The following is a 15308-nucleotide window of genomic DNA, read 5'->3' as shown; positions in this document are numbered from 1 at the left end:
GGAATGAGTGCAGTTCACACCAGATGAGATGTCGAAATTGAGTTATGTAGGAATTTGGCTGTTATATGGGGATAGCTTTTGTTTTCTGAGGACTGAAAGTTAGCTTTATATATATAATATATATAATATACACATACCCGTACTTGTGTGTGGGTTCATATATCGATATAGATATATATATACATGGATATATAGATACACATGCTACACACACATTCTATATACAAACACTGCATATGTACATATATGGATTTCTCTGACAGTGCCCTGTCTTATTTTTATGCTGTTTCTTAAAAGTATTTCAGTATTGTGTGGAATAGCTGCACTTCAGTTGTAACTTTCCTTTAAAGCAGCCTTTTAGTTTCAAAAAATGCAGTTGAAGATATAGTACTTTGCGTATCACAGGTTTTCGATGCTTGGCTAAAAGTGCAAAGTGGAAATTTTACTCTTTTTTCTTTTTTTTCTTTAGTTTTGGGCTAATTGTTTTTGTAGGGTTGTAATGACAGGCGCCAAGACTGAATTTATCAGAGGACAACCCCGTGAACCGCCGGGGCCTTCGCCTTCGGAGGAAAGGGCAGTCGTGGAGCTGTGCTCAGGCGCCCCGTACAGCGAACGCGCCTTCCGAGGGGCACAAATGATGCCGCCGATGGGTAACCACCACAACGCGGCTGGGGCCCACCGCAGCTTTTTTTGGTGAATGTCTCCCAGAGCTTGAAAGATACGACTTTGAGTGAGTGGGTTTGGGGGAAACTTACCCAGAAACTTTAAAATACGGAAAGTACAAAAGTTAATGGTGTATTTGGCTGTATGGTAGAAGGGCAGAAGTTCTCCCTGCTTGTTCAGTCCCTTAAAGTGTGGTGTTGACACAAGATTGTGGAGAATAAGAAAAAATGGTAGGTGTTTTTGTCCAAATATATACATAAGAAATTGATGCAAAATATGACCAAGCGATTTTGTGTCTAAGTAAATTGGTGAGCCTTTATATGGTGATAAATCCGGTATCTTGGGGAACTGGTAGCCTGACAAGTGTCCCTGGAGTAATAGCCACATGCATGGGAAAGCACGTGGTGTTGGTCAGCCTGCAAACGAGGATGGTAACTTGCTTTCCTTGAAGTTAGTACTTTGATGGCTTATTAAAAAAAAAGTGAATTTAAAAGTGATTTAAAAAAAGTGAAGGAAAAGATTGGAGATAACCCGGAGAGGTTTTTAAGTGCTTCTTATGATAAAGTTATTTCAGTGTCATGCTACAAAAGCTAGAAATTAAGATATATTACAGTGTCTTTAGTGCTGTAACTGTTTTGCCTTCTGTGTTTGAAACACGACTGCATGTTCTGGACTGTTTCATTAAAGTCTTTTGGTTTTGCAAGACTGTGGCTGCTTAGGTTTTCAACCAGAGGGAGAGGTGTAATGTTTGAAATACTGTTATGCTTAATTTTGGATTTATGAACTCCACGGTTGAGTATTAAATAGAGTAGGGAAGTGGAAAAAGCAGTTGGACTGTCATACTATGAGAGAAAAAATAACAGTACTTCATTTGTCGTCAGCTTTTTTCAGCTTCTGTAGTTGTCTTTGCTTTGAGTGCTAATTCTGCAGTGAGGTCCTACTTTCTTAGCTCAAAACAGTTTATGCAAGTGCGTGTTTATTGTTATTAATTTTATTAAGTTGATTCATTACTTTTTTAAAAACTGTGACGTTTACATTTCAGTCTACTGCAGGCTGTGTGAGGCTAAAGCTTCAGATACAGTAATGATAAAAATACCTAGACACCCACTAGTATTCGAGACTTGTTCATATTCATAATTAGTTTAATGAATTAATCTCCCCTGCTTCTTCACCAGAGAACTTACAGGCTTTTAAGGATCCAGTGAGGTTTCTTGGGCATGGGAGAATGGGGAAAGAGTGTAAAAAGTGTTTTGCATTGTGTATGAAGACTTTTTAATTTCTCCTTTTATTTTGAGAGGGGAAAGTTTGGACATCTTTTATGTTAGTATTGTGGCTGGAATTAGAGGGTTGGCGAGTGAAGCTGTCGCTTACAACGTAGTGGTTTCAGGTGCCAGAATGTTGCATATAAAATCAAAGGAACATTTTTCTTTGCAGCCTTGGCTGCTTTATGTACCTGTTCAGGTTCTAGTAACTTTGCTAACCTGCAGTCTTCAGATATATATAGCAAGCGGTGGCTTGACGAAGCAATGCTGTAGTAGCCCTAGGGAAGTTGAGCTCTTTATTAATATGTATTCAGAACGCTGTTGTGCAGCTTGTCATTTAATTTCCCATTGTTGCAGCTCATTCCTCTTTTGGTGTCTACTGTAGATAGATTTTAAAGAGACTCCCAGCACTTAGGGCAGAAGTTTGGAAAAAATACTCCAGAAAGGTGAAACACTAACATGTATGCTTGAGGTGTTTTGTGCAGTCCTAGCATCTATTGCTGCTGTCCAGACATCCCCAAATTTGTTTTAAATGGATAAGCATTGGCCTGGACCAAAAAAAAAAAAAAAAACCAGTATGTCAGGTCATGTCACTTGATTTTATGTTGCTTTCCCACATGCATACAAAGGTCTCGTGAAGGGGGTGGCATTTCCTTACAATTACCCTGCAGGGAAGCAAAGCAAACATGTCTGTAGAGCACCGTAAAAGCAATCCAGGAGGAAACTGCTCAGAATGGGGGAAAAAAAAAACCCACACCACAAATAAGCTAACAATATGTTGTCTGATTATAATGACTGGCTTATAGCATCCAGGAGTTGTCAATCACACCTTAATGTTTATAGAAGTGAAAAGTCAATGTGTAGTTGTTTAATTTGACATGATTCTCAGGCTGAGAAAGTGTAATCGCTAGAGGGGACAGTTAAGTAGCTGTACTCCATGTCAGCCTGTCTCGCTCTGACTACTGCACTAAATGCTTTCCTGATGAGCGATAGATTTGGTTAAATACCAGGATAATTGCTAGCTACAGCACCCAGCACTCTTTTAATGCCTTGTACTACATCTGTATTAGCTCTTGCCCGGGGCTGTTTGAGGTTTCTGCAGCAAAGAAGGCATGTATGTTCAATTACATTATTCTCCTTCAGCTTTTGAAGGGCAATTGTTGCAGAGCTAAATGGGCTGTAATAAATTATATTTCTTTTTCTCTCAAACCTGTTGAAGTAGATGAGACGTGCAAGTGTAACAGCTGCTTTTCTCTTGTAAGTGACATTTTGTTTGCCTGCCGTACTGAGAACGCACAAGAAACTGTTTAGACAAAGATGTTTTTCACTTTAAAAATGGAAATCCACCAGGCTTGTAAAGCTATCTCGGTAGGCTTTTGCAAAGCCAAGGGACTTGTTTAGCATGCTATAGAAGGGTTCGCTTTCACTTGCTGCTTTCTCGCTCGTAGATGAGATCATGGTATAAACACGTATTCATGCTCGGACTCTGCTCTCCCCTCTCTAATTAGGAGGGTGTCAGCATTTTCATTATCCTTTTATTGCTGTTGGTGCTTAAAGGCGAAAACTGGAAATGGCGTGGTAATTTCTGTCAGGATAGTGGCTCGGCATGTCCTAATTGCCCGCCGATTTCTCTGCGTGCCGCTGCTGCTGGCGGCGTGCTCCCGTCGCGTGGTGGCACGGGGACGGTGGCAGGGGACGGGGCAGGTGCCCGCAGCGCCCCGACGCCCCTCTGCGCTGTCCCCGCCGTCGGCTCCGAAAGGGCCACCCCTCCTTGCACCTGCGGGCTGGACAGGAGGAGAGGAAAGCAGAAGGCGTCTGAGTTCATTTGCTAGGGTTCATATCAAAATGCTATCCAGAAAGGAGAGAAGCCAAGATAACCGCATAGGACTCCCTGTAGGTCATTTAAAAAAAGAAAAAAAGAAAAAAAGTGGTTTTATTTCTTTTTAGAAATAGACATTTAACATCTCTGAATTTATTTCCTGCTCTCCCGTAATTGTACAATGCCAACTTTAAAGCTGTGTGTCTGATGTTTATCTCACAGTGTCTGTAAAATCACTTAACCTTCACAAGTAGAAGGTTCGCATGACATCTGAATCATACCCCAAATGCTGTGCATAGCGTGTTTATTTACCCCAAGCACGGCACTAATCGTGTCTTAGACTGCTGAAAGTAAAAGAATGTTTTCAGTCCAGTTTGTCACCAGTTTTGTTTCCTTTCTGGACATGAAAGAAAAAGAAAAATCAATGAACTCTCTCTCTCCTGTTTGCTTATAAATCATTTTCCCTTTCAAGTTCTGTCTCAGAGCAGTTGCAGACACTGCAAGGAATGTTTTATTTTCCCACCCTGAAACAACTGTTTACACTACATTTTTTTAACAGATTTTTGTGTTGGCTTTTGGCTATATGAAACACATTTTGGTAAGTTTCAGCTTAAGACAGATTTGAGATAGCTGTGTCCCCTTGAATATCGTTTCAAACCTCCTAAATACTCTAAATCAAGACCTTATTAATCTCAGTTGTTGTTGTCTCCTCTCTTGGATGAATATAAAGTTCTAGTTCATAAAATTATCTCTACCAAATGTCACATGTTGCTTGCCCCATCTCTCAGCTGCATCCTTGGGGTGTCTCCAAGTGACTTTAATTTGGGTTGGATTGCGTTCCTAACTTTTTTGAGGCATAAATGGTGCAGTGGGGTTTGTGCAGGTAGATTCAGCAGCTGTGTGAAACGTCACTGGCTTACCAAGAGGAGTCTGCTCTGTCCCCCTTGTTATGAGTGCTTTGGCAAGAGCTAATGCAGGTGAAGCTGAAGCAGTCTAAATGGAGGTTGAAGGAAGAGGGAGGAATTTGGCCTCTGCATTGAAAGCAACTAGCCCTCCTCAACCATGAGGCTGATGTCTGCCCTGTACTGTAAGGCTGACGCCCGACTCTGCAGCTTGGATCAGGTTTTCATGAGATGCTTAGACATGCAGAGATGCAGGTACACATTTGCCTGCGTTTTCAGGTGCCTGGAAGATTTGACCTTCTTCAGCAGCCCAGACTACATCCCTCCGCTTTCCCTATTTGATATCTACTGCAGCATCTGCTGACTGAATTGAAATACCTCATTGCACCTGTGGAAAGTTGTTTCTCTCTGCAAGGGACCTGTTGTCTGGGTACACAGATCCGTCTGAAGCAGAGGGATGTTGCTGCTGAAGGAGGCTTGTAGAAGAGTCAGCTGTACTGGGGAGACATCAGCTGTTTTCATCCACTTCTGTGTTACTGTACTGTTCTATCAGCTACACGCGTGTGGAAGGAGGCAGGTATTACCTTGCCTTCCTCGTGCTTCCGGGGGAGAGAAAAAGCCTGTCCTGACCCCAAACATTAACAGATCTTCAGTCACTCTGTGTGGTGCAAACCCCCTGTGGCCCCTGCAGTCTCCCCCCTTGACCTCTGTCTGCAGTGAAGGGCGGTGAGGCTATGCCTTGCAGCAGAGGATGGCTTGCGCTGCACTCGTTCTTCCCTTCCTTCCTCTTCTGCAGCCCCCCCTCTGCAGCTGTCCCTGCCCTTACAGCGTAGAACCAGTTTTGTATGGAGTGTTCACGAAAATTCACTTAAATTTTCAATGGTGTTGGAATTAATAGAGGCATGGTGTTGGAGTGGTGCTCTTGAAAGCAGGCAACATTTGACACAGCCATCGGTTGACCCACTTGACCTGAGGAACCTGACTTAGTTTTCTGTGCAACAGGTAGCAATGATAAAGTATTGTGGGATTTTTTTTTTTTTGGATAAACCTTTCTACCACTTAATGTGCCTTAATGTTCATCTCCTATCAGAGGGATCCACACAGGCTGACTTTGAGTTTTGGCAAATAAAGGCAAGTAGAAATGTATGTTGAAAAATGGGTAGATGATATGTTTGGGCCAATTCTAGTAATCTTACTATGGAAAGCTGTCACAAAAGCACTTAAATGAGCTGGTAGCCTTTTAGAGATCTAAAAGGACTATGATTTTTAGGCCTTAAATCTCCACAGCTTGTAGAATGTTAACTGTAATTTCAGGGGTCTTTGGCGCTTCAGAACAAGGCTGCTGTGAAGATCCTTAAAACAGTGTAGGTGCCTGCAGTGCTTTAGGAAATAGCCCCTAAGCTGGTGGCAGTAGACAGGTGTGACAGTCGCACTCCGTCGGCGTTGTGCCTTACGCTGGGATGAGCCCTGGAAATCTGCAGGACGTGGACGTAGGGACATGCAGCGCAGAGTAACGAAAGGCAGAGTTAAGCTTGGCACGTCCACTTAGGCCTTGTCCTGGGTAAACTTTCAAAGAGTGGTCACACGTGGTCAGCCAGAGGCTGGCGGGTCACCCCGAGTGGGAGAAGTCTCCATTACACATCCGCACTTCACAGAATGCATTTAATACTACTGTTGTGTTAGTGGAAATAAATATAACACAGCGGGTCTGTCGTAAGCCTAATGTTGTGTGAAACTTCATTTTGCTTATTTGACTACCTCAAAAATGTTTTGTGTTCAGTTTTTGTCCCTGTTTTCTCAAGTAGAGTGACTTATTGCAGTGGGGTTCCTAAACTTCTGGAGGCATAAATCTCACTTTAAAATAAGTAGCAACATTTTTACTCTGTTTATGCATATACCTGTCTTTTGCTGCATATTTGATCAATACTTATTGAACCGTTTTACTGCAAAGCTGCTTGACTTGCTTCCAAATTGAAGTTAATATTAAAAAAAAACAGTAATGCCACGGTAGTGTTAAGTCACTTTGAAGTCTTCTGTGTTTTTTAAACTGTAAATTCACTTAAATTTTACTCTCTAAATGATGAGGCTTCTTCCTTCTTCTGTCTTGTTCATTTTTGAGCACAGACATTGGTGATATCGTGCACAAGTACATTTTGGTTATTTTGAAGTCAGTGACAAACCTCTTGCTGCTTTCACTAGTACGGTGCGAGTTGCAGGTCCTTTTTCTGTCCCTTGCCAGCAAAGAAACTTACATTATAAGAACATTTAAAAAAAAATCTATTCTTTGCAAGTGAAAAATCTATTGTATCTACCATAACAGATCACTTTCATTAGACTTGGCATTTTCTCTGATTGTCTAGTAACCTCTTGATTTCCAAAAGCTTGCAAATCATGTCGAAAAAAATCTTTAAGCTGTATAATATGGAACTTTTGCACTGAGCCAGTATTTTCTTAAATTAAGAATGTCATTAAACCTGGAAGAGCTGAGGCCATCATTATTAACTATTTGGTTACTCTTTGAGCATCATGACTGATGACAAGAGTCATGGATTTCATCCTTGCCTTATAGGTTGAAAGTGACATAAGCAACAATAAAAATGTAAAGAGAGGTGAACAGAATTAAAGTTTACGTTTATATGGCTAGTGCTGGTGTTGGATGAGCTGTGATATCCTCCTTTTTTCTTGATAAGCCAGTGAAGATGAACAGACTTTCTGACCCAGGAGGGTGGAGGTACTCAACTAGTGTAGTGCTTGGTTTAGATTTCTGTGTGGAACAGCAGAAAAATTATAAGCGATTATTAGAGCTCTTAGGATTCTTCCTTCAGCGTAGCTACACAAGGGAGAAACCTTGTGTCTTGTCTTGCCTTTCCATGTGTTCCACTGCATGATAACATCATCCAAAATCTTTAGTGCACTGTTTTCTTTAGAGTTACCGTTGCTTTTCAGAAAACATTATTTTGCCACAGCTATTGTAAATTATGATGTATTTTCTAGGCAGGACACTTTATGCTTCTTGAGCTGGTTAGTAAGAAGGAGCTTCTCGTTCAGGCAGGTTTTGAATAAGCACACCAAGCAAAACCAGAGCAAGCGTGTCGTAATGATGCCCAGGAGCAGACGGGAAGGCAGTCTTTGCTGCAGAGCCACGAGCTGTCTCCTGTGCTGTGCTGCAGATAGGGGTAGTGCACAAGCCCTTTCCTCAGAGCAGTTGCCCCGTTGCCCAGAAGACTTTTTACCTTCTCACTGGAGGTTACCACGGTTGACGTGTCTGTGTGGCCTCTCTCTGACCTGGATCTGTGGAATGCCTTGGGTTTTTTTCCACGAAAAAATATCTTTTTCATAAATGCTGTTCATTTCATGGCTTAAGACTCCACACAGGAGGAGTACTTTGGAGTTGGAAACTCTGACTCCCAGCGTTGTCGCAACCCCTGGGAGTGTGAGAGTCTAGGGAGTCCCAAGTCATCTGGCCCCACAGTAAGGCAGTGATGTGCAACACCAGCCCTGGTGGGGTAAAATGCCCGGAAGAGGGCACATGCACTGTCGGCTAGCAGGATAGTTAGATACTTCTTATGAGAAATGATGGGTAAGTGTATGCTCTAATGTTATTTTTAGAACATAGCTTTTAATTACTGTAGCAATAAGAAAAACAGTGCGAAAAGTGGATTCAGGGTCCACGTTTCTCAGAGCTACCTCTGTCTTTGGAATAAAAACACAACAGGGACGTCTTTTTTTGATGGCAACTTAGTCTCTAGTGTTCTGTGTTAAATAGAGAAGTAGCACCTGACTTACAGAAATCAAGAGGTTAAAGGTTCTAGTTTTTTCAGAGCCCTGTTGAGAGATCAGAGCAAATCACTGCATTTCTCTGAGACTCCGTGCTGCTCTACACTTGACAGACCTCCGAATCCCTCCAGCCCTCACCTTCCCTGGAAATTAATGCTTCCTCATATGTTTCTGTTCTCTGTCCTGAATTTTGAAATGGTTCAGTTTTTCGGGAGAAACTCCTTTCAAAGGCGTTATCCATCTCTTGGCTTCTAGTTTGCAGCATAGCCATGCAAACAATTTAATTTACCCACCGGTGGGGTGTCTGCCTTGCCATGTTGGGCTGTGAATGTCTGAGGGAAGTAGGAGTCTCCTGAAGCAGATCTGCTGACAGTCATAACACAGAATCACAGCCTTAAGGAGAGGCCTGTGCATCTTCTCAGTAGAGACAATACAAAACAAAAGCGGATGGCTGTTTTTCAGCAGAATCACTTCTGCAATGTAGTTCACTATGTTCCTGCACAAATAAGTGCGCAGTACAGCACAGAAGTTTAAATAAGTGACTGGAGAATGGTAGGAAAGGGGAAAGGAGATGCCCTTTCTTTTTAATAATACTACCACGTTAAAGGTATTTCAGATCTCTGACCATGGTCTCTCTCCTTCTGTGATGCTGAGATAATCATGCTTCTAGTCTAGTTGTGCAAAATCCTTGCACTCAGAGATGAGCACAGAAAAGTCAAAAGAAGCACACATTTCACTTGGTAACAATAATGCCAAGTGTCTGCTTTATGTTCAAATGTCCAGATTTCTACTCAGAGAACATTTTGCTTCATGTCTTCCAAAATAGAAGATTGTTCTGTGGAACCGTTAAAACAGTATCTGTTTCTGGAAAGAACTAGTGATCAGAATTTCAAGCAGTGGCAATATAAATCTGGGAGCCTTCTGTGGAGTTGAGCTGATACATACCTCGCTGAGACCTGGCTCCAACAGAGTATGGTGAATATGTTGCACGAGAGGTGAGCAGCTAATCACTTTTGCCATCTTGGGCTTGACAACAGCAAAATTTTACCAGCTGAATTCCACACATGATACCTGGCTCCTGTCTTTAGATCATTCAAAGCAAAGGCACTTACACAGTGCTTTGTACACACTTACAAAGGCACAAGCTTGGTCTTCTAGAAATTTTTTGTGAGGTGGTTCACTCTTTGCCATTCTTAGCTCTTAAACAGTGGCTTAATTACTTGAAGTTAGCCACAAAATGTAACAGTGTTTGTAGCAGGAAGCCTTGTTTTATCAATACTGTTTTGCTCCAGATGGCATCTGCAGGCATTTAGGCTGATCACCTTGTAATTAAAAGATACTGACTTTTGGATTGATACAGTTTGGAGTTAGGTTTTGAACTGGAGTCTCAATACCTGCACTTCTAGTCTGTCTTCTTTGCATCTTTCCTGTCCAATTGGTCGTACGTGAGAGATGGAAAGCGTTTTTTTTGGTTGTTTCACAAATTATTTTAAGAGAATTTAAGGCCAGAGGTGAGGGAGTTCAACAAGAGGATATTTTCTTTAGCTTTTGGTTTCTAATTACATCAGTTATAGCCCAGCCTTCTTAGTTACTAAAAGTACAAGCATGAACTGGAAAAGAATGATGAGGCATGCTGGATAAAGATCTCCATTCACATCTTTACCTTTTATCCCATGTTGCTAATGCCAAGAATTACTGTCGTTTGAAAATACACAATGAGCTTGCCCTACCGTGGACATCCAAGATAATCCTAATTACTTTGAATGTCAGTGAGAAGGGCAGGCGTTTGACAGGTGGAAAAGGTTTCTGTTGTGAAAGCGTATATCTGTGTTAAGAGACACAAACTGAGTGGGGTTTTGGTTCCAGATCCTTAGGTTTGTCCTTCTTCCCATGTGGAAGACAGCTCTGCTTGTTGTTCCTGACACCTTTTGTCAGTGGGAAAATATCCACTGACATACATTTCTGGAGTTGGACTGTTTGCCCTTGTGTTAATGACATGCAAAGCAGCAAGGGAGTACCAGTCCCATTTTCTTTTAAGTTTCTCAGCATTGCAGTCAACACAGGAGAGATACGAGGAAGTGGATTGCAGTGGTTTATTGGGTTAGTTCACAGAGGGTAGTGCAGAAGAACTGAAAGATATTGAAGATTTATTGAGGGTGAATATTCTTTCAGAACCCTTCCTTTGGGAGACAACCAAAAACACAAGTTGCTGCAGCCTTAGAAAATATTCTTTCTTTTCAGAGGGAGCCTTGAACACACAGCTAAGAAAGTTTGGTGCTTATTTTCTGGTGGTTTTGCAACTGCTTCGTGTCCTCGCTGGGACCTGAAGAGCCATGGCCTCCTGACTGCTGGTATTCTAGACCCGCACGAACCCAAGTACCAGAGTATGAGGTTGATCCCCGTATGTGGCTGATTGAGAAGGAACAGCCTGTGGTCGACTTTGGTTTCTTTGTGCTAGTGTAAAACAGTCAGTCCTCCATCTCTCCAGATGGTTTGTTCGGACCACACAGGAGATTCAGTAGGGACAGATTATCTTTTTGAGTTTTCATTGCTTAACTCTATACTAAAAGAGTTGTACAGCTGCAGGGTTAAGCACTCCACAGGTGAAAGGTAGCAGAGTGAAGGTCGCTTATGAGAACTTAGCTTGGTCTTTGCATATGTGTTTGCACTGGGATTGCATCTTGCCCATCTTAAGATGATTACAGCAAAGTCAGGATAGACCCTGGCACTCTTATTTTTGCTCTAATACCTTCTTCACAATAGATTGTTCTTTTTCCCCGCTCTCCCTCTCTCTTTTTTCATTACTATTTTTTTGCCTTCCTCTCGGTTGCTCAGCCAGCCTTCATTCTGATGGTTCTCTGGTTCTGAGTGCCTGGTCTTGCAGCAGTAACCTTTTTCCTTTATCTGAAGCTTTGTTAGACACTTCTCATGCGTGTTATGATAGTCACCGTAGCGTGGCAGGCTGTTCTGCAGGCGCTAAGTGACAGATTCAGCCCTCCAGGATCAGTCTGGGCAATGGAGTGACAAAGCGGCGCCGACTTTGGTGGAAATTGGGCATGTATTTTTTAAACCGAGTTGGAGCCGCAGTATCTCCAGGCCACTGGGCCAGCCTTCCTTTGGAAGGTTGCCACTCACCCGACTATGTCTGATGCTTGCAGGAAGACTGGTGTCGGTCCTTCAGTTGCTGATGTGAGGAAAGTGCAGGCTTTGTTTGCTTTAATTGCACCCTGCACAGGTAGCAAGGCTTGCTCCTTGTCTTCACTGGTTTCCCAGACCTGTTTGTTTTCCCAGACACTTCATATAGGGTTTGTGGAGCGTGGAGGGGAACTCACTGCTTGCTGAGACCACATTCATTTCCAGCGGTGTTTACAAAAGTAAAATGCTTTGGCTACAGAAGAGAACATACCATGAAAAGCATTTCCTGTCCACCCCCACACATGAAAACATGTCATACCTGTGCTTCTGTCCTTACAGGCAGCTAGCACCAGTCTGAATCTGTTCTCCTTTTTCTTCATTCTCTTACTGCGAGGCTGTGCTTGTGCAGTTCTGTATGCACACTGGGAAGAAGTGCTTGGGCTTCTGTAGTGTGTAAGGCTGGTACACTTATTTTCCTTTTTCCTGAGCTGGAAGGTGAGAGAGTTTTAAAAAATGTGTTGTGCCGCTCAACTTTAAATCTCTAAAAATGGCTTCTCATTGAGAGTTTAATAGTTTTTTAAATGTAAATGCACAAAAATATTTACTTTTCAAGCATGAATATACTTCTGCTTTCTCACATCATTGAAAGTGTATTGCTCTTTTCAGTCCATTGAGTTCCAGGGATCACTCAAGTTAAAAGTCAATGCGACTGCCAGTGTCAGAAGATGTAGGGTTTTGTGTTTGTAGTTGGAATCCCTTCTCACTTTTGTTATATTAGCTGAAAAATGTTCACATTTAGATGGCTCAGAAGTATTCGGAGGCTTTCCCAAGAGTAAAAGGTAATTAGATCAAGGAATGGTATTTAAAAGCTGTCACAGACCCAGTTCTGGTACCGTTATTCATACAGATAAGGGTTGTGTGAACAACAGTGGGAGGATCGGCCACAAACCTCAAACAGATGAAACTCATAGACTTAAATCAAAAAGAACATGGTTTTGTTTCTTTGAACTTGGAACGTCTACATTTTACTGTTGTGTGATTAAACCACTGGAACAGAATTGCTCATTTCCTTTTTGCTGCCTTTTTAGAGCTACAAGTCCCAATCCAAGTATCTTGAGTAAGTGATTAACAGCACTGCAGCTACTCACCACTCCGTGCTTGAGTTCAGTGACTCCCGTTGACTGCAGTGGAAGGCCGTCCCCGTAAGCGGTGCAGGCTCGGGTCCAAGGGTAGCCCTCTCATCTGCTAGAGATAACAACTCTGTAGTGCCAGGTTAGCTTTCATGCGTGTGTGGCTGTAGTTGCATGTCCTTGTGCACATTGAGAAACTGGTGTATACGGCCCAAATCACAGAACTCTTGAGGCTGTGATCAATTTGAAAGCCAGTGGGAGAACAACCTGTGTTATTTAGGTCAGGGCTTCAAACTCTGGGTTGGTTTGTGAGACCAACCACTTCGGGACTGGAACCATTTTCATGTAATGACATTTTTCATTTGAAGTTTGATAAGGATGTCTGATGACCTGGGAGAAGTGCTGAAGTTTGGCACAGCTCCACTGGTCCAAAAAGCTTAGGAGCCACTGCCTGAGGTGGTGAGAAATAAAGGTAGGGATCTGTCTACAAAAGTGTTGACCTCTGTTTCATTTTGCCAGGCTTGCAGTATGTTAATATAGAATTGCCAGATAAATAGCCCATGAAAACAAAGTCACAGTTTTACTGGGTTTTAACATCCATGCTATAGCATATTGGGTTGTTGCTGTTTGTTTTTCCTTTTTTTTTTTTTGCTGGTCTCTTTCCATTTAGGGGAAAGAAAAAACTTTCTCTAAGTTTGTCACAGAGATTTATAGATCTCAGTATTTAAAAATGGGCCTTTCCATCACTCCAGACACATGCACACTAAAAATATTAACAAATCCTTTCAAATAAATAAGCCTCTTGCCCATTTGGCTACTCAGGAGTAAACAAAAAATTATCCCCTTTCAACCCCAATCGCTTCCTTCATACCTCTGCCCCAGAGTGTGGGAACAGAGATTCCTTACAACATGTCCTAAATCTAAGCATGTTGGGCTTTGCTGGATCAAAGCAGAATGAGGTTTCAAAGTCAGAGAGAGAGCCCTTGAGCCAGTCCGCCCTGTTCAAGCCACATCAGCCTGTTGGTTTACCTGAAATGCAAGGTGTCTTATGAAGAGGGAGGTATTTCCTGGTGCCAGATACAGCCAGATCCAACCAAAACATGTATTTTGACTGGTAAAAGCTAAGGCTCTCAGTGGCCTGGCATGCAGCAGTGAAGACACCAATCGATATGTTTTGTGCTAGGTGATTTTTCCATTTGGCATTTGAGTGTGGACTTGGATACAGGGCATCTCTGTTCTGTCATTTTATGGTAGTCAAAGCATGAACCACTGCAACAGGTTACTCGCCTGAAGATGTATGCTTCTTGTTGTATGAATGTGCTGCAGACTGGGCCATCCAACGAGTACTTTCAGGCTGTGAGCCTGTCTCACCAGGATAAACTTAATTGATTTCCAGAGGAACAGAAATGCTCCTCCATTCCTCCACTCATTCTTCCTGACTGGCATGTTTTCCAGCCACTTTGGATTCAAGTCCTAGGAACTTTTAGGTAGTGACCTGAAGGTTGTGATGAAAACACAAACACACACTTTTTGGAACAAGTGTGCTGGAAATCCTAAGTGCATCCTCATCCAGACACTGAGGAGGTGGTGATTTCTTCTTCTTCTTGGACTCCTCAACCAACCTCATTTGTGCACAGAATAGGGAACAAAACCTCGGGAAGCACCTCATACGCTCTCAGTGCAAGAGAGCTTGGCCCTTCGGTCTCTCCAGGAGTGCTTCTGATCCTGCAGCAGCCAGTCCTGCAACCTTCTGCATTTCGGGATTGGTGGGTTTGAAGGAGGTGAAAATCTACCAAGTCAGTTCAGATTATGAGCTGCTGAAGTGCTGTTCCAGGCTGTACGTGTGCAAATCAGTGCTTTCCTCCAGCAGTCTGGTGGCTCCTCAGGCCTGGAGATGTTTGATAGACCTCTTCAGCTGCTTAAGTGCGTTCGACCACATAGCAGAGGAATACAGTTGCGATCCATGATGTTCCAGCCCCAGATCCCAGTGGAAGCATTCACAGGTTGTCTAAAAATAGTTGAAAGCTATCTCAATTACTTTATTGCTCCCTCTTACAATAAGTACTGCATTCTTGTCTTTATCTTTTAGCTAAGAGAAAATGTAGTGTAGGTTTAATATCCCATTCATCAAGTGAAAAAAGATATTAATGTCAGATATAAAAGACAAGAGTAGACCCTGCTTCAGCAGTGTGGTATTACAGTCTACCTTGTGCCTCACATGCATCAAAGGAGAAACTTGCATGAAATTAAGGAGCCAATTTCTGCAAATGCATAAATGGGGAAAAAACTCCCTGAAAGTATCACAAATGATTATGGAATTGATCTCAGCAGAGTCATGTGGGCAAGGTAAGTGAAAATGATACATGGGACTTCAACTCCATAATGCCTTTTTTTTCTCTTCATGACTAGCATTGTATTTCAAATGAGAACAAATCAAGAAGCTAAGCTGCAAAAGAAAGTTACTGCAAAAATACATGATTTTAGGGAAACTGGAAGTTTGGCATTGTTTTAGGGTAGGGTTTCTCGTCTTCCCAGTGATGGAGTAAATCCAGATTACTACTGCTGACCTTCCTTCAGTCCTGCTGGATTTGCCTGGCTGTGAGAGAAAGTCAGACTTGAC

At 42.4% G+C, this 15308-nt stretch overlaps 1 protein-coding gene across 1 annotated transcript in view; it reads left to right on the top strand.

Annotated features, from left to right (window-relative positions):
- Positions 1–15308, top strand: part of DMRT1 (doublesex and mab-3 related transcription factor 1) — a 60274-nt gene that overhangs the window by 43807 nt on the left and 1159 nt on the right. The gene's annotated exons all lie outside the window — the stretch shown is intronic.

Source organism: Dromaius novaehollandiae, chromosome Z (genome assembly GCF_036370855.1).
Source record: "Dromaius novaehollandiae isolate bDroNov1 chromosome Z, bDroNov1.hap1, whole genome shotgun sequence".
Taxonomy (NCBI): domain Eukaryota; kingdom Metazoa; phylum Chordata; class Aves; order Casuariiformes; family Dromaiidae; genus Dromaius; species Dromaius novaehollandiae.
This window is presented reverse-complemented; position numbering and strand designations above follow the sequence as displayed.